This window comes from Schistocerca americana, chromosome 11 (assembly GCF_021461395.2).
Source record: "Schistocerca americana isolate TAMUIC-IGC-003095 chromosome 11, iqSchAmer2.1, whole genome shotgun sequence".
NCBI classification, from domain to species: Eukaryota; Metazoa; Arthropoda; class Insecta; order Orthoptera; family Acrididae; genus Schistocerca; species Schistocerca americana.
The window spans coordinates 179,027,833-179,048,133 of NC_060129.1; positions in this window are offsets into that span (position 1 = coordinate 179,027,833).

The following is a 20,301-nucleotide window of genomic DNA, read 5'->3' on the forward strand; positions in this document are numbered from 1 at the left end:
ATAAATAAAAAATTGCAAAAAAATGTTGTGAATTTTCATTACAATTGAAAAAAAATCATCTTTAATAACTGAACTAAAATTTTGTAAAATCCCTGTGTTAAGTTGTAGCCCATATTCCAATAAATAATCTAAAGTTCAACTTCCTACCTCAAATAGTTTGTGAGGAAAGATGTAATTTATAAGCGTTATTTTAACATTGCAAGTATAGGGCGTTCCGGAGCCCCTTAAGCAGCGTGCAACACATGATCCAGCAGGAGTCAGGCAAGTGTGAGTAGTGAGCCCCGGGCCGTCAAATACGAAACACGATACCCGGCTCTGTGGTAGACGCTGTTTCTTTTTAATGGTGGTAAAATATTGGGCTCTGATTGCGAGAGCAAACTAAGTTTCTTTTAACCCACAATCTCTCTGGTTGGCGTATTTCCAGCAAAGAAGACACAGAAAATTGAGAGTTTGAGAGTGGGTGGTAACATAATAAGCTGTGACTGGGAGGTGAAAGTATGTGCTCTTTGACTAGCCCATTTCCAAGAAAGGGGCTCGGTGTGGGAAAGGGACGGGGTGGAACACGATGACGTCACCCTGGCGCCACCACTGTTCTCGCTGCCACAGCTGTGTGTCCTCGTAACACAGCGCAAGGGTGGCCAGTGTGCAGATATTATCCATGGAACACATTATTGTCTTGCTAAAGGAAATGGAATGCAGCTGAATTAAATCAGTAGATGTTTAGGAAATTAGGTAAGGAAATAAGAAACTAAAAGCAGTATATGAGTTTATCTCTTTGGTAAGGAAAATAGCTCATGATGGCTGCAGTGGAGATTATATTCCGTTTGTCAGAAAAGTTCCAGGAGAGGTTTTTGTAAAATTAGAATGACCATAGGCTAAGTATACACAGTCGCCAACGTATCTGAAGATCTCGGAAGCAAGCGGTGAATTTTTCAACCGCTCCTTTGTCACAGCCTGTTTGGTGTCTGTCATAGCTTTTGTTTCAGTCGCCTTTTCACCCGCGGAAACCACACAAAATCGCAAGGTGAAATGTCGGTCGGGGGAATATGGTGGATGTAGGATAGCAATAACAGATCGTCTGGCCAGATACTCGGTAGCAGACAAAGCAGTGTGGTGCGTTACATCACGTGATGCAGTAAGGAGCAGTCCTGAGAATGCCGCAAATCAGGACGGCGACGTCGAACTGCTTGTTGCAAACGATTCAAGACTTCGATGTAAAGAGTCTGGCTCGTTGTTTGTCATGGAGGAACACATTCACGGTGAACTATTCCTCTACTATCAAAGAACAAGATGAACACTGTCTTTCTTGTCGAAGGTTGTCGTTTGACTTATTTCAAGGCTGGTGATACAGGCTCCCAGGTAGATGCTATTTTCCTTGACTTCCGGAAGGCGTTCGATACAGTTCCGCACTGTCGCCTGATAAACAAAGTAAGAGCCTACGGAATATCAGACCAGCTGTGTGGCTCAATTGAAGAGTTTTTAGCAAACTGAACACAGCATGTTGTTCTCAATGGGGAGACGTCAACAGACGTTAAAGTAACCTCTGGCGTGCCACAGGCGAGTGTTATGGGACCATTGCTTTTCACAGTATTTATAAATGACCTAGTAGATAGTGTCGGAAGTTCCATGCGGCTTTTCGCGGATGATGCTGTAGTACACAGAGAAGTTGCAGCATTAGAAAATTGCATCGAAATGCAGGAAGATCTGCAGCGGATAGTCACTTGGTGCAGGGAGTGGCAACTGACCCTTAACATAGACAAATGCAATGTATTGCGAATACATAGAAAGAAGGATCGTTTACTGTATGATTATATGATGGCGGAACAAACACTGCTAGCAGTTACTTCTGGGAGTATGCGTACGGAACGGTTTGAAGTGGAATGATCATATAAAATTAATTGTTGGTAAGGCGGGTGCCAGGTTTAGATTCATTGGGAGAGTCCTTAGAAAATGTAGTCCATCAACAAAGGAGGTGGCTTACAAAACACTCGTTCGACCTATACTCGAGTATTGCTCATCAGTGTGGGATCCGTACCAGATCGGTTTGACGGAGGAGATAGAGAAGATCCAAAGAAGAGCGGCGCGTTTCGTCACAGGGTTATTTGGTAACCGTGATAGCGTTACGGAGATGTTTAATAAACTCGAGTGGCAGACTCTGCAAGAGAGGCGCTCTGGATCGCGGTGTAGCTTGCTGTCCAGGTTTCGAGAGTGTGCGTTTCCGGATGAGGTATCAATATATTGCTTCTCCCTACTTATACCTCCCGAGATCACGAATGTAAAATTAGAGAGATTCGAGCGCGCACGGAGGCTTTCCGGCAGTCGTTCTTCCCGCGAACCATACGCGACTGGAACAGGAAATGGAGGTAATGACAGTGGCGCGTAAAGTGCCCTCAGCCACACACCGTTGGGTGGCTTGTGGAGTATAAATGTAGATGTAGATGTAGACTCCACCGTTCAGCACTTTGACGCTTTGTGTGAGGGTCGTACTGATAGCACCAACCTTCATTTCCAGCAACAATCTTTTACAGAAATCTTGGATCACGACTGGGTCTGTCCAGTAGTTCAGCAGAAATTCTTCGTCTTTCCTCTTTCTGTTCGCCTGTTGGTGTGTGAGGGGCGAATTTTGCTTTAAGTTTCCGTTCCCCTAAATCTTCATATAAAATCTTATGACACACATGACGATAAGAATTAAGTTGTTCTGATATCGCACTTTCACAGTTACGTGACGGTCTTCTTGCAATACCAGCCTGGCACGCTCCACGTTTTCTTCGGTATGTGCTGTGGACGGGCGACCGGATGTGGATCGCATTGCACTGATCTCTGGCTTCACGAAACCTTTTGCGTCGCTCGGAAACACGACTCCTTGAAGGCGCCTCGCCAGCACGTGCTTGCTTAATCACTGTCCACGTCTCACTGGGGGTTCTCCCAGGCTTAACCTGAAACTTAATGCCCACTCTTTGCTCACAATCAGCATCTATTGTGTCGCCGTAACTCATGCACCAATAACGCAGTGTGTTCGTAAGCACAGTGTCTGTGAACAACATGGCAAACGTCATTTCAAGGACGCACATGCACCAGGTAACATAAAAACAACATTTGTTGCTTTTCAATGTTGCAAACTCGGAAATAAAGAAGCATGTCCTGGAACTTCTCTGACAGAGGGAGTATTTTCTGAAGGTATCTACGAATCTCGACTGTACACAAGCGAAATGTGAATGATAAGCTGTTTTAGACAAGGAGACAATAGAATCTTTTGAAATATGTTAAGGAAAAACGATAAGGATTAGGTGGATGGAAAGGCAACTGATAAGAAGGTACTGAGGGTGAAAGAACTTTATGCCACAAGTTCAATAAAAAAGAAATAGGTATTATAGTAGATTTTCTGAGACATAATGGTTTTGTTTATTTGGTAATGGAGAGAGATGTGTGTGTGCGTGTGTGTGTGTGTGTGTGTGTGTGTGTGTGTGTGTGTGTGTGTGTGTGTGTGTGTGGAGGGGGGGAAGGGGGGGGGGGGAAATAAAATGTAGAGACTTGAATACAGCAAGAAGAATCAGAAGGGTGTAGCTTGCAATAGTTATCCGGAGATAAAGAGGCTTGCACAGGATAGAGCAGCAGTCTTTGGGCTGCACAGCATAACGATAACAACAAGATAGGGATGGTGTCTGTCCCTCTTACCGTTCAACCTGTATTTTGAGAAGCTGAAACATAGGCACCAGTGGTAAGTTTCATTAAGTTGGACTAAAATCGAGGTGAAAATATAGCAATGAGTTTACTGTTATTTGTAAAAGAGAGAAAGAACTATATTACCTCTTGAATAGAATGAACCGTCTTATCAGATAAGAATACTTGTTGAAGGTAAACCGAATATAAACATAGGTATTTGAGGCACTACAGAAACAAGTTTAATGACAATGACCACACGTTGGGTCAAATAAGATATTTACTTACCTTGGAATGAACCAAGAGGATGACAAATGAAGTAAGGAGAACGTAAGAAGCAGACTAACACAGGAAAACAGAGCGCTTCTCCACAAAAGAAGTCTGCAGTTATTCAAAGTAGACCAGAATATGAAATTTCTGTGATATGCATAGCTGGTTCACAGGAATTTTTATGAGTCACAGTCTGTGGGAAAACTGGAAGAGGAGAGAACTGATCTGCTTGAGATGTGTCATTACAGAAAGTCCAGGTAGTCGCATACTCAGCAAATGAGTGTCGGGAGCACATGGCGGATGCAGGGATCCTGCACTGCCGTTGTGAGCCTCTGACCTGTTGTGATGTATGAAGTGTGTATCTCTGCCGAGTAAATGAATGCGGTGACTGCTTGTGGAGCGTAGTGTTGTGTGTATGTTGTAACGACTGAAGAGAAGAGAGACGAAGAAACCCTGTGGAAGTAGTCGACTCCTGTCGAATAGCACCAAGGTGGGTACAGCACCCAGTGTCCCCATGCGGTGGACTGATTGCCATCGACAGTGACACATGCCGTCAGTTAATGAGACATGGCGGAACGTTTGGAATATAATTTGGGCCACCACCTCACCTCCCCTTACCTGCCAAATACTGCCAGCTACATTTTTCCACCATCGGGATTCGAACTGACATTTCTGTGGGTCGAGTGCCACTGCACGGTAACGGTCTTGCCGTCAGATCACAGAAGCTAAGCGCTGTGGGGCGTGGCCGGCACTTGGATGGCTAACCATCTGGGTCGCCATGCGCTGTGGCCATATTTCGCGGTGCACTCAGCCTTATGATGCAAATGGAGGAGCTACTCGACCGAACAGAAGCGGCTCCGGTCAAAGAAAACCATTGTCACGTCCGGGAGAGCGGGGTGCTGACCACACGCCCCTCCTATCCGCATCCTCATCTGGCCACTTGTGGCCTGAAGACGGAGTGATTTGAGTGCCACTGCACGAACATGTGTTAGTGACCTGGTCTAGAAGGCTAGGTGCTGTTGCAGAAGAATTAGATCACAAAAGAAGTGTGATAGTTCTGTGCAGAATCATTGTGGAAAGGACTGTCTAGAAAACACTAACTGAAATGAGAATAGCATGTGGGATAAGGAATAACTGCAGTGTTAGTAGAGAGGGCCACTGGACGCAAAAATGTTATGGGAAGGCAGATTGCAATATTCAGAGTGAGCATTGATAGAATTGACAAACTACAAGGATGGATTCCTGACAGGAAGTCAAAGAAAAGATGCTCCTGTGATCATGTATCCGGAGATGCGTCATTGGCATGGTAGATGGCGCTCACGAATGACAGTTCCACTGACCACATGCCATGTGTTCCCTGTGTGTTGCAAGCTATGTGACTGATGCAGCATACGGTAAGCAGCAGAATGGTCCTGTATTCATATCCGGAACAAGGCGAAAGAAAGGGCTTGAAATGTTTTGTGATGTGATTTGCATCTGTAAGGATAGTTGTTTTGGTATAGCTGCTCTGCCGCTCGACCGTTTCCATATACTTGGTCATACACAAACACCATCTTGGCTTCATCTACCTCTACATGATTACTCTGCAATTCACATTTAAGTCCTTGGCAGAGGGTTCATCGAACCACAATCATTCTATCTCTCTACCATTCCACTCCCGAACAGCACGCTGGAAAACGAACACCTAAACCTTTCTGTTAGAGCTTTGATTTCTCTTATTTTATTTTGATGATCATTCCTACCTATGTAGGTTGGGCTCAACAAAATATTTTCGTATTCCGAAGAGAAAGTTGGCGACTGAAATTTCGTAAATAGATCTCGCCGCATCGAAAAACGTCTTTGCTTTAATGACTTCCATCCCAACTCGCGTATCATATCTGCCACACTCTCTCCCCTATTACGTGATAATACAAAACGGCCTGCCCTTTTTTGCACCCTTTCGATGTCCTTCGTCAATCCCACCTGGTAAGGATCCCACACTGCGCAGCAACATTCTAAAAGAGGACGGACGAGTGTAGTGTAAGCTGTCTCTTTAGTGGACTTGTTGCATCTTCCAAGTGTCCTGCCAATGAAACGCAACCTTTCGCTCGCCTTCCCCACAATATTATCTATGTGGTCTTTCCAACTGAAGTTGTTCGTAATTTTAACACCCAGGTACTTAGTTGAATTGACAGCCTCGAGAATTGTACTATTTATCGAGTAATCGAATTCCAGCGGATTTCTTTTGGAACTCGTGTGGATCACGTCACATTTTTCGTTATTTAGCGTCAACTGCCACCTGCCACACCATACAGGAATCTTTTCTAAATCGCTTTGCAACTGATACTGGTCTTCGGATGACCTTACTAGACGGTAAATTACAGCATCACCTGCGAACAACCTAAGAGAACTGCTCAGATTGTCACACAGGTCATTTATACAGATCAGGAACAGCAGAGGTCCCAGGACGCTTCCTTGGGGAACACCTGATATCACTTTAGCTTGTTCTCGAAATGAATACCAGATCATTATGCTGCATACAAAAATGGTTCAAATGGCTCTGAGCACTATGGGACTTAACTGCTGTGGTCATCAGTCCCCTAGAACTTAGAACTAATTAAACCTAACTAACCTAAGGACATCGCACACATCCATGCCCGAGGCAGGATGCAAACCTACGACTGTAGCTGTTCCGCGGTTCCAGACTGAAGCACCTAGAACTGCTCGACCACTTCGGCCGGCTGCTGCATACAGTATGCTACATCAATCACACAGCCTGCAACATACATACAAGGAACACACGGGACATTGTGAGGGGAACTTTCATTCATCAGTGTCATCTGACGTGGCAAAGATTCATTTCCGGACACGTATTCATTGAACCTCTTTTTCTACATTTCCAGTCAGTAATCCGTCCCAACAGGTTGTCGCTTTTGTTAATGCTCACCCTGTATACAGTGTTTTGTGTAGAAGCACACTATGTTTATTTTTTACTTGGTCTTCCACCTGTTTTGGAACATTAAAATTGTTTATGTTTCGTTGAAACTATTGTCTATATCGAGCGAATAACTGAGGATGATGGGCATAAATGGTACTCTGAGATGAAGAAATTGGGAGAGCAAATCAAATTGTAGCAAACTATAAGAAAGCATGCAGGAGGAGACAGCATAAATTGAATGACGCATAGATTAACCTTGACAGGGACAATAAGATCTATGTAAATTCCCTGGAAACTAATTGGCCATTTTAAACATTTCACTGCATAATGTAATCATTACTAAAAGTTCACTCACTGCTTTCCGCCGTAATTGTCAGGAGCGCGGATATCACGAAGTACAGTGCGCGCACATCCATCGCTGCTGCTGCTACTGCTGCAGGAGCTGCTACTGCAGTGGGCAGACATCGCACCGCCTTATATACCGCCACTGCCGCCTGCGTGACTGACGGACCACACACTCGGAAACTTTACAGTCCCTGGCGAACTCGGCGCCGCCATCTGTATTAACTGTTACAGTTTCTACTTCTCACAAAGTAAGTATTTCTAAGAAATATGTAATTCTTTGATCTCCAACCTGTCTCTAAAAGCCAGAAACACATCGCTGACATATGCACTCACTTCATTTCCTGTACTGAAGTGCACATTCTGCAACATTGGTTCATCCCAGTGCAAAGGTAAATGCGGCTGAGTACATTGATAAGTTTTCCTCTTCTTATTCTGTAGCGTCATATGCATTCTGACACAATATCTTCAAGAAAGTTAGTCATTTCCATGTAGTAAGATTTATTTGCCAGGAGAATTTCTCCACGACTGTCTTGCAAAAGCCACTTCATAAGGTACGATGTATTTTCATTACTTTGTGGCATTATCAGAAATCACATTAATGAACATAAACTAAAAATAACATTAATAATAAATGATCTTTGTTACTAATTTAGTTAATTGAACTCTAAGTCGTATGCAAGAAGTCGTCAAAGTGACCACAGAGTATTTTCTTGGGAGCTCAAAGACAGTCGATTTTCACAAATTATAGATCGCAATAACTGTAGATTCACTGCTCCTTGGTTGTCTTCCAGTATTGCACAATATCAAAGTTATTTTCTAGCGCTACAGCTCCTGCAAATGGTGGTTTCTTAGAGGGAGTCCTTCCACAGAGAGTCCTTTCACAGACAACAAGGAAAAGTAAATTGTTCATTGTTTTTAATCCTTATAAACTCTTTGCTGCTATGGTGACTTAGGAATGGTAGCCAAAAGACAGGAGTGCCCTTAATCGTGTCCAAAATAACTCTCATTGTGCGATTTAGTTCGATATCTCTTTTCTTGATGTAGAGGCTGTTATGCTAGGTGGGGTAGCGAACTAGACGTAAAGGTGTTGTTTGTACCATAAATTCTGAAGAGCCTCATTTGGTGCCACATACATTCTGTACGATGTTATTTTTGCACGGGGTTTTGCAGCTGTCTGACCAGGTTTTTCTTATACCAGCAGCATTAATACAACTTACACTAGAAATCTCTGAGTGCTTATACCATGTGTAAAAGTAGGACATTTCTCTTATCAAGTTGTAATCATACATAACTTACAACTGTCCCAGAAAACGTGTTTCTGATGGGTGTATGTTGATTGAGAAAATCACTACATGCTATCTTCACTCTTGTGATGATTTCTTCCCGACTCTGCCCACTAGCTATCTTCAGCTGCACTAAACACAAAAGCTCATTGTCAACTGATTCAGTAACTTTGACCTTAATTGCTATCATCTCGTTTCGATTTCTTAATTTTTCGTTTTTTAATGTAACTGTTTTAATGTACTTCTTTAGTATAACTGAAACTGATTTTCATACCTACTTTAAAACTTGCTATATTATGTTCTTCATCCTAACAATGAAGTTCATCTGGAGTACTGGCAATCTTTCATCAGTAGAACCCAACTGTTTGGGATACGTTCCAGTTTGTATGGGATTATTCTTCGTCTTTTCAGTTTAAGGAGCTGAAAATAACGTCTAGAAATAGTGAACACAATTAAGGCGAATTGAAAATTCCTCGCCTCCCTAATCTTCAATTGTAACTTTCTTCTTACCTCATGAAGTCTAATGGAAGCAATAGAAATGAAATATACATCCTCCAGTATCTTAACACAGGTTGCACAAATAGCTACAAGTGCTGTCAGCACAGCATTAATTGAAATCGAGTCAAAAATTTCTCAAAACATTTTACTACGGAACGTCTCTTTCAATGGGCATCAAGAACAAAGATACTCTTGGACGATAGCTCCACAAGCAGACAACGAGTGTTGAGACACTCTGTGCTGATTAAATTCTAGAAAGGCACCTCATACTGATTACATGCCCTTGGAGTTAATTCAAAATGGTTGTTTACCCGTTAGGCACAGACTTCCCAATTCCATTCTTTTAATGTGTGCAACCAATGACACAGCTGACGACTTTTAGTAGTCCAGTATGGTTACTCTTCTAGAAAAAGTTATAGTGTTGGTTTTACTTGCTACAGGTGTGTCTAAAAAATCCTTAGAATCTACCTCACTCACTCACAAATTGCAATAAGAGCAATGTTTCCATGTAGCACTGCGGATGCTATACGTCTAGAGGTACAACCGACACAATTTTATGGGAAAAACAACTAAATGAACGGTAACTACATTCCTTCATAGGATCTGACGATGTCTAGAAGGCTTTCGATTTAGTTGTATAGGGTCCGTAATGCTATGCCCTGCGTGTCCACATCATTTCGTCAGTCCACGTTCTTCATTGTGTCTAAGCACTAGGGTTGTCCTTCTTATTCAGGTTTGATTTTTTTTGCCTCATTGGACGAAAGAAGTAAATTGTATGTAACTTGGGCTCCATGGGAAAATGGGGAGCCGAGCACACAGCACTCTAGGGCCTCGTTTTACTTTTACCTGAATAATCATGACACTGAAGCTGTTGATTGATATGTTACATTGAACCTAAAAGAACTATTTTTAGTAAATGAATCTGTAACACTGTTATGTACAATGTTTGTGACACACATGTGATGAAGTAATCAAATTTTCCGTCACAAATCAATAATCTTGGATTATTTTTGTGCTCAGGATAATTATGACAATATTCTTATCTCGCTTGCAACACGTGTAGATCGACTTTGGTAAGTACTTTATTGTAGTCCTTCACAAGCTTGGCAGCTCTTTGCTCCTGATCTACGCTCGTAAGTGGCACACCGTGAAACGTCCCCTTTGAACAATTTATATAAGACTGTGCTTAACCTGACACACAATATTTTGTTAGCGCAACGCAATCTGACTTTCAAAATTCCCTACAAAAGAATGGCCCTGACTAACATTAAACTATACCTTTCACAAATCACTTACCTCACAAAAATCTTCGCTGCTCAAGCTACTGCAATACAGCGAGCGCCACTACTGCCAGCTAAATAAAAGATTCAAACTATGGAAGGCACTAACTACTGATAGGGATAGTTAGCAAATGAAAGATATTAATAGAGAACAAACAATGTATTTACCTTAATATCATCACAAGTCATAATATATATATATCAGTTCATGACAAATTGCAAACCTCCGCCATCTCTCTCCCCACATCCACCACTGCTGGCGGGTCACCTCCAACTGCGCAACGCTACGCGCTGTTCACAGCCAGCTGCCTAACACTACAATGGCGAGTATTACAACAATGCAAAGCAGCCACAGACTGCACACAGCACAGCCAGTGATTTTCATATTGAGCGCTACGTAACATTGCCAATAAGAAAACATAAACAGCCTACTTGCATAGAGAAAACATAAACAGCCTACTTACATAGCCCCCATGCTCCCCACAAAAATTTTACAAATTTTTTTTTTGGGCAGTGGCCAATAATGATTTGATAAAATTTTTCATAATTACAATAACAAAGAAATCAAATGCACACACTTATTGATATTATGTTGGTCGAAAGCTCAAATTTTCTCACAGTCTATAAAGACAGTCCTGATCATTCGTCACAGTGAAACTGCCGTTTCTTTTCTCAAAGTCTGAGCAGTAAAAGAAAATGCACACGGAAGTAGTGGATTTCCATTCAGTCTTGAAGAAGTAGCGTTGTCCTTCCAACGGAAAGACAGTGCTGACTCTTGACATGCTGACAGATAATGGGCCACAACAGAGCAAACCCACAGCAGAGTCAGTCGTAGTTTGGAAGAATATTGGTAGGTAGGTCACCACAGAGCAGACCCACTGTAGTCCTGGTAGAGAGTATGGTATTGGTGGGCCACCAGAGGTGCAGACCCACTGTAGTCCTGGTATACACGGCCAGCAGCCATCCGTTGCGACTGTGCAGGTGCACAATCACCATCGAAGATTCTTGCAGAGAATATAGCAAGTCCATAAACCACCACTTGTGCACTCACAAAGTTTTTGGAATTGTCCTTAGAACCAGCAATGCTGTTATCCAGTCCCTTGCTGAATTATAAACACACGTGCAAACACTAACAGTCCCAACTTCTCACATATTGTCCATATACTATGACCAACAGAAACGTGTGCAGTGAAATGTAACTTACAAGTTAATAATATCATGAACTGGTGACAATTACAATTTTATAACATAAGAATACAATAACAAAGGTACAAAATACATCATTAAAAACATAACAATATAGATAACATTTGTAGTACAGGCTTTACAAAAGAATAGAAATAGACATATACATCAGTGTTACAGGAATTATGACATGAGTACATACATAGAAGATCAGAATAACTTGCGAAACATCAACTTCACACATGAGCATTTAAACAGAATGAATAATGTCTAATATCTTTACAAAGTAAATAACATATTATTAATGCCAATTATATTTGAGGATACCAGTATTCCTCATCATAGTGAATGTAGCTTAATATTAAAAGAAGAAAAAATTCTATGAAACTACACAGAGACAGGAAGAAAACAAATACACAAGGGTACACAAACATATAGTGGGATAACACAAAAGGGAAAGGACAGGGTTCATTTTCAGTGTAACATGTGGTACTGCAGTCCAACCTAAAACTTCATATATCTTTCCTCTTATTTCATCCTTTGTTTCCACCCAAGAAATTCTATCTAAGCATGCTTTCTGTATTTATATGTTCATACATTTCTTACCTCAACATTTATTTCCAAGAAAATCCTACCTAAACCTGTTTTCTCAATGCATTTCTTTACCTATTCTCCATAGTCAGTTTCTTACATAGTCTACCCCCTCTTAAGCTAACTTAAATCTACTGAGCTCAGATGCTAAACTAAGGGACGAGGCAATGCAGCAGCACATAACAAATCAACACAAACAGCAATGCAAAAAAATGCAAATTGGCAAAGCTAGCAGCATAAATGAGCAAAAGTCAAATTCAATAACACTATGCCTGGCAAACAGCAGCAACTTATACCTAAACATGACATAGCGCAAGCAGAAAAAATATTACACTAAAATGGCCATGTCTAATACCTATGTCACATCTTAACATTAGAGTGATGCATCACAAAAACTTACGCTAGTAGATAAGTTACCAAATCGTAAAAAAATTATTTATGCAATTCCTGTGAAGGGAAATTTCTTTTTGTGCTCCCTCATTTGTTTTGGATGGATCATAAAATTATTTACTGGATCTGTAGGCATAAAATATTTATATTAGTACATATATTAAATTTTATTTTAACCATTGCTGCAGTGCAGCTAGAAACTTGATATTAAACAAAATGTGTAAATAAATACATAAAGCAAGCCATATGGCATTTTTCTTAACTAGCAAGACAATAGCTGTGAAATGTTTCTCATCGTTTCATTAGGCATTTCAGTAAATATCATAAATTACGAGCTCCACAGTATGCTTTCAACAAGGAGATGTCAGTAGCGCGTACAATTGCCTTCCCTTTCTTTTTTTTTCTACCTGTGCCGCTGAAAAGGGCTCGCAATAATGGCTTTTTCTCCAGGCGTCTGACACAGCTGGGTGCCCGCGACGCATTACGTGCAGGTGGTCACTTAACTTTCTTACGGAAATATTTACCGCTAAAGTGACAGTCTGATATAAAAATATTTCACAGGTCAAGAATTTGCGTTACAAATCTGTAGAAACAAAATGCTATTGATATAACAGCGTCCAAAAAAATTTTCGTCTGCATTGTAATACATTCACGCATATACACACACATTTCATAACTCTTAAAGTACGTTTCTTGGTTTCCAACATCCTTTTCATAAATCAGAGTCCCTAACCACTATTCATTATTCCTTACCTTATTATACATATACATATTCGTCGACACTTCTTCAATATTTCATCCTGAGAAACATGTAGCATAATCAAATTCCTCATATACGGTATCATCATGTTATTGATCATAAACATACCTCAACAGCATAATACACATCGTCGTCGTAATAATAACATCATAACACCTCAGTCAAATCTCAAAAACGTCGTAGCTTTCTGCAATAATATCAAAACCTAAAAAAATTCTCTGCTCATGTCAAAAGTGTCAGCTGCCTCAAACGTACTTTAAAAATCATGATCTCATACCAAATACATCATTCAAAGCTCTCATAGTATCACACTGGTTCCGAAAAAATATGAAGAGTTCACACAGTACAGACCAAATACAATTTCGTAAGTGTGAAGTTATCCAACGGTGTAATTACGTAAACATCTGTCACTGATATAGTAAAATAAATGTTTGTCTCTCTCAGTTACATGATCAGATAGCTGTGTAATTTGTGTGTTAGAGAAATATGGTACCGATGTGTAAAGTTGTATAAGCAAATACCATATTAGCTAGGGTTCCTTGTGGTTGCCACACACATGGTACACAAAGTAGACGTGTACCCCCCTGAGGATTAATGTAATTATACCCTCAGGTGTTACAGATTACAGCAATGGAATGAAATGTATCACGCAAAACTTTCTTTGTAATTCAAAAATCTTTAAAAATAAATGTTTTAAGTATAAAATTGATCACTCAAATACGTGTACTGTAGCGCTAAACTGTGCGTCTTGTAACATAATCTCTGTGGAAGTGTCGTAGTTATCGTCCTCCGAAAGCTAAGTTCTGCAGAAGTCAATGTACTTACCTCATGATAAACAAAAGTGAAATGCTTTGCGTATAGATATCATAGTTATTATGGTTATTGGCGTGATGAAGAAAGTACTGTACAGTAACGTATTGTTGTGCCACAAAAAAGGCTGTCTCATTGTTGCTATACCACAAAAGTTACTACTAAAACCTGTTTTACTTTCCAGAAGAATTCAGAAAAACTGTGCAGATATAAAACAGATACACCGCAAAAGCAACATTGTAAATTGTCACTCATTAGTAGCGTCGTGATAAAACCGTGTAGTTGTCACTTAAACTAACCACTGTGCCGTCTGGTATCTCACAGAAAGTACATTAAACCCAGAATGTATTTTCAAGTAAACCAAAATGTTGCATTAAAATCTCATTAGCAGTACTGGTATAGGTTCTTAGTATGTAAGCCTGATAGTCGTTACGTAATCGTGCAACTAACAAGCAAGAATGTACAAATACAATAACACTGTGACGTCTGTTCACTATAACAATGCAATCGTAATTCCTGTTTAAAAATGTTCCCTAGGTTCTAGACTGGATATTTAACTTCAAACATTGTTGCATGTTAACAGTTTCTTAAGTCTGACAAAGCATACTAGTAATGTGAAGTGAAAAGTTTTATGGCAAAGACAAAGTTAAAAAGCAGATTATCTTTCAATAAACGGTTTTACATGTGAAACCTGGTGTAAACCTTTACTCTTCATAGTACTCAGAGTTTGAACTTGAATGCAATTGTCATGCGGTATACGTCGGCAAAGAATACTGGAATTTTTCTCAAGGTTAGCGTCTATGTTATTTTTCTCTGAGCCAGCCGGCGCAAGCGGCTGCCTGCGGTGCGAGTCATTGTCTGTCCCTTTGTTGGCGCGCGTCGTTATTGGGATTAGGAGACCTAGCTTCTACAAATTCACCGTGACGCGAGGGCCCAGCTCTGTTTAAAGCTCGCCAGTTCTGATAGAATTCAGGTCTGTCGTTTTGTCGGTAGTTTACACAGTTTCTTTCGTGTCGGTCACGTGGTGGAGAATTTCTCCCTGAATTGTAACTGCGCGCTGAACTGTTGCGTCTGAAATCATTCTGTCTCCCTTGATAATAATAGCCCTGATTACCATATTGTCTGTTTCTATGGTTATCTCTGTCATATTCATTACTGCGGAAATGCGATCTTTCTCTGTAGTTATTACTACTCTGCCAACGGTTGTCATACGGGTGGTGTCTGTTTTGGTCACGATTTGTGTTGTGATAATAGCCTTGTCGCGTCCAGTTATTACTTCTTTCATCGCGGAATTGCGACGGATGTGACCTGTAATTGTTGTGTTCCTGGTTTCGCGTTCCGCGATTGTCAGTGTCAATTTCTAATTCTTGTAACAGTCCCTGAAATGCTTCAATGTCGTCTTTGCAACGTCCTGCCAAAATAATATGTCGTAAATGTTCAGGCAGTTTGATTAAGCAAATGCGGATGAGTTCTGAGGGGCTGTATGGGTTTGAAAGATACTGATTCTTATGCAACATGTCTTCAAAATATTTCATAAGACTGGAAAATTCAGATTGTTCGAAACGTTTCATCATTATGATGCTATGTTTTACACGGTCTTGTGTGGCTTGAGACCAATATGCTGAGAGGAAGGCATGGTAAAACTCTCCTTCACTGTGGCAATCGTGAATTACCGATCGCATTCTTACAGCTGGTTCATTCTCCAAGTAGCCACACATAAATTCTAATCTGTGTTCCAACGACCAGTTGGGAGGAAAACAATGAGAGAATTGATGGAGCCATGCTTGTGGATGAATGTCGTTGCCAGAATTCTTAAATGTTTTGAATTTACGTGTAGTAATGAACAGCTTATAGTCAAAATCATCATGTCGGCGAGTAGCATATCGGTCATTGTTACGTCGTGTCGGCGGTTCCATATCGAAATTCGGTGCACATTGCCAGTTTCTTTCATAACTTACGAAATGCCCTGTGTTATTATTTTGCGTCTTTTCCGTATTTCTAAGTCCCTCTTCCCGTGTTGGAGCGCGAGTGTCCTCTGAAATACGTAATTCTTGTATTACCTGTGTCAGCTGATCTTGTACTTCCCGGATTTCTCTTTGGTGTTGTGTATTAATTTGATTCTGATTTTGTTTGAATTTTCTTATTTGTTCATACTCTTCTGTGTCAGTGAAGGCTACGGGTCTTGTGTCATTCAGATCATCATCTACCTTTGTAGATAAGTTAGTGACCTGATCCGAAAGTTTGGCTACTTTCTCCGATAGTGTACTTATTTCTTCAGTGTGTTTTTCTGAACCAAGTTTCAGAGTATCTACTGTGTCCTTAAAGTTTTCCTGAGTTTTTGCAAGTTGCGTAACCGAATCGGTAGATGCAACTGAGTCAAATTTAGCTTGCAAGGTCTCATGATTTTCATGAACAATAATTTGCAGTTCTTTTATGGCTGCTTCGTGATTCTGTAATGCATTTTCATGCCGCGAAAAAATAGGTTGAAAATGCTCACAAATTTGTGTTTTTACGTCATTACAGACTTTTTGACATTTCGATTCAATGTTATGTAACTCAGTAGTTAAATCTTCACGTGTTTGTTCAAGTGTTTGTTCCAATGAGTCTAACTTTTTAAGATTTTGTTCCACTGTGTCTAACTTTTTGAGATTTTGTTCCACTGTGTCTAACTGTTGCTGTGTTTGTCTCTGATTTTGTTCCATTTGTTGCATTAATTGCAATAATAATGTATTAGTGTCTGGAATCTGTTTCTCTACGCTTTTCGGCAGTGCATTTGCACCGACAACATTCACATTTTGACAAGCAGAAAATGTGTCTTGACTTATTTGAGAAAACGGTGATGACCCAAAACCTGAATCTACAGTATTTGCGAAATTGTGTCCTGTCATTTCGGATTCCTGAGGCGAGCTGTTGCCGACCGATCGATCGATAATGCGTCCCTCTTCACTAATTGTTTCACTGTCCACGCCATTGTTTGCCGCCTGCTCCATTTCCCTATGAACAGTTACCAAATTACTACTTTGAACATCAGTTAATTCATTACTCGGTGGCGCTAACACACTGCTTTCATTTTCACTGTCATTTCTCAGTTTACTTTGGAGCCTAGTATTACGTTTTTCACACGCCATTATTGTCACAGTATTTCACACGACAACACAGAAAAACACAATTTGAAGATCAAAAATAAGAGAACACATTAACATAGCACTGAAAATAATATCTAGTTAATTGCAAGCGCAGCTGCGAAATACTTGGTGCAAATCTACATGCATGCCATAACTGTTTTACTGTACAACAATGAAAAACTACAACTACAAAGGAAATTCTCTCTATGATTACGCGCTACCAATAAACAAAATCTACACTAATTACACAAACTACAACAAAAATCAGAAGATTCCAGTGAGGTATCCTAGGCTAAGGGTCGCCATATGAAACGTCCCCTTTGAACAATTTATATAAGACTGTGCTTAACCTGACACACAATATTTTGTTAGCGCAACGCAATCTGACTTTCAAAATTCCCTACAAAAGAATGGCCCTGACTAACATTAAACTATACCTTTCACAAATCACTTACCTCACAAAAATCTTCGCTGCTCAAGCTACTGCAATACAGCGAGCGCCACTACTGCCAGCTAAATAAAAGATTCAAACTATGGAAGGCACTAACTACTGATAGGGATAGTTAGCAAATGAAAGATATTAATAGAGAACAAACAATGTATTTACCTTAATATCATCACAAGTCATAATATATATATATCAGTTCATGACAAATTGCAAACCTCCGCCATCTCTCTCCCCACATCCACCACTGCTGGCGGGTCACCTCCAACTGCGCAACGCTACGCGCTGTTCACAGCCAGCTGCCTAACACTACAATGGCGAGTATTACAACAATGCAAAGCAGCCACAGACTGCACACAGCACAGCCAGTGATTTTCATATTGAGCGCTACGTAACATTGCCAATAAGAAAACATAAACAGCCTACTTGCATAGAGAAAACATAAACAGCCTACTTACAACCGCTCCTAGCACAGGTCCACCGCGGCCCTCGGTAGTCACAGCACCAAGTTACGACACCTGAAGATGGGCTTATAAGAGTCCGAAAGCGGCCGTGTGGTAATAAAATAACTGTACAACTGTAGCGGTATTTTCAGCCTCTGGTATAATGCTCAGTTGCGGATGTTTCTCCAAGAGGATTGTTTGTACTGTGATTACGTAGGCTTTCCAGGGGTAATTAGTCTTGAAAGTCTCTTCGGGTTTGCTGCCGGATCCTAAAATCAACTTGACTCGATATTTCGGCGATCCAACTGTTCGCCATCTTCAGGAAATGCTGCTTCTGCTGATGAGTCTCAGCGGGACTCATCAGCAGAAGCAGCATTTCCTGAAGATGGCGAACAGTTGGATCGCCGAAATATCGAGTCAAGTTGATTTTAGGATCCGGCAGCAAACCCGAAGAGACTTTCAAGATTGTTTGTACTGTTTACTGAGTTTACTCCTGAGCATGACGCATGGAACCAGCAGAGAGGAGATCCGAGCATAGCTTCAATCTAACGTGGTTCTCACTTTTGGTGTGGGTCAAAGTGTTCTATCAGTCCAGATTACACAAGCACGAACTTCTAAGTATTCCTCGTTGCACATAATATCTAACATCGAGATATTAAAACTCAAACCGAGCAAACATATTAACAAGAGTCCTTCCCAAATGTAGCTACATAAAATTTAAGTCAGTCTTAGTGCACTTCTGGCAACGGCCTTGCCGGAGTGGAGACACCGGTTCCCGTCAGATCACCGAAGTTAAGCGCTGTCGGGCGTGGCCGGCACTTGGATGGGTGACCATCCGAGCCTCCATGAGGTGGTGCACTCAGCCTCGTGAAGCCAACTGAGGAGCTACTAGATCAAACAGTAGCGGCTCTGGTCACAGAAAACCATCATAACGACCGGGAGAGTGGTGTGCTAACCACACGCCCCTCCTATACACATCCTCAGCTGAGGATGACACGGCGGTCGGATGGTCCCAATGGGCCACGTGTGGCCTGGAGACGGAGTGCTTAGTGCACTTATAGTATACAGAAAACCACTATTGGACACTGAAACTGTTATGTGTGGTACCGCATCTTTTGTCATCTTCATGGGAAACAAGCCTGTTAAGTTTTTCCTCCAGCCCCACTGCCAAGGATCAGGTTTCGTCCTGTGTCAAGAAGGCACCTGATGGCAGGACCACAATGAGTGCCACCTTCCTGCGTCCGACGATGGCCTTAGCCTTTCAAGTAGATTTTCCGAGAAACTCCTACCCGAGCTTGTCCAGAGCCGCCCATTTGGAATTCCCATGCAGTGCTAACACCTCTAGCACGAAGGTCCTCTCACAGATACGTTGCAGTACTTTGCGAGTCCAGCCATCAGCTCGCCTTTCAGCTGTCCCACTAACAGTGTCTCTTAATTCAAGTGTCTTCACTTCCAGTTGGACGGATGAGGAATGGATCAAAGACATGTTCCAGGATGAGGAAGTTGGTGAATGTGCCGCAGTGGACCCTGGAGGTTGGACATTAGAATGGGGACCTGCAGCAGGCTCCCAAACGACCTCGATGAAACTGAAATTTGATAAAATGTGAATCTCTGATAATAAAATTGTGTTTTTTTTTAATATTATCATGTCCTTTTATTCATTTGTGCAAATTTTTATATTGCTCATATGCAAAGACACATTGGCCGTTACTATATACTTGGTTTCTTTTAGCAATTAAGGCACGAATAGCCGGCCGGGGTGGCCGAGCGGTTCTAGGCGCTACAGTCTCGAACCGCACAACCGCTACGGTCGCAGGTTCGAATCCTGCTTCGGGCATGGATGTGTGTGATGTCCTTAGGTTAGTTAGGTTTAAGTAGTTCAAAGTTCTAGGGGACTCATGACCTTGAAAGTTAAGTCCCATAGTGGTCAGAGCCATAAGGCACAAATAAAAATGAAATAAATGCACATGAATGAGGAAACTTAAAATGATATACATAGAAAACACGTATGTGTTCGTTACAGACCAGTCTTCCCACTGGATGTTTTATTTCATTGAACAACTCTGAACAAGGAAAAAAGAAAAGTATTACTTTGGCTTTCTAGTGTATGAATGCTTGATAGTGCCTAAAACTGGAAAACTGGATGCTATCATGACATGAAATTTCATGTCGCACAACTCTGATAACTTGACATTTTTCATTTGGAGTAGCCGTTTTTTATTTACAGCCGTTGGAGCCGACTTTTTAGTCAAATTAGTAAAAATGAACGAACTTTGACAACCGATTGCAGCCAAACGGC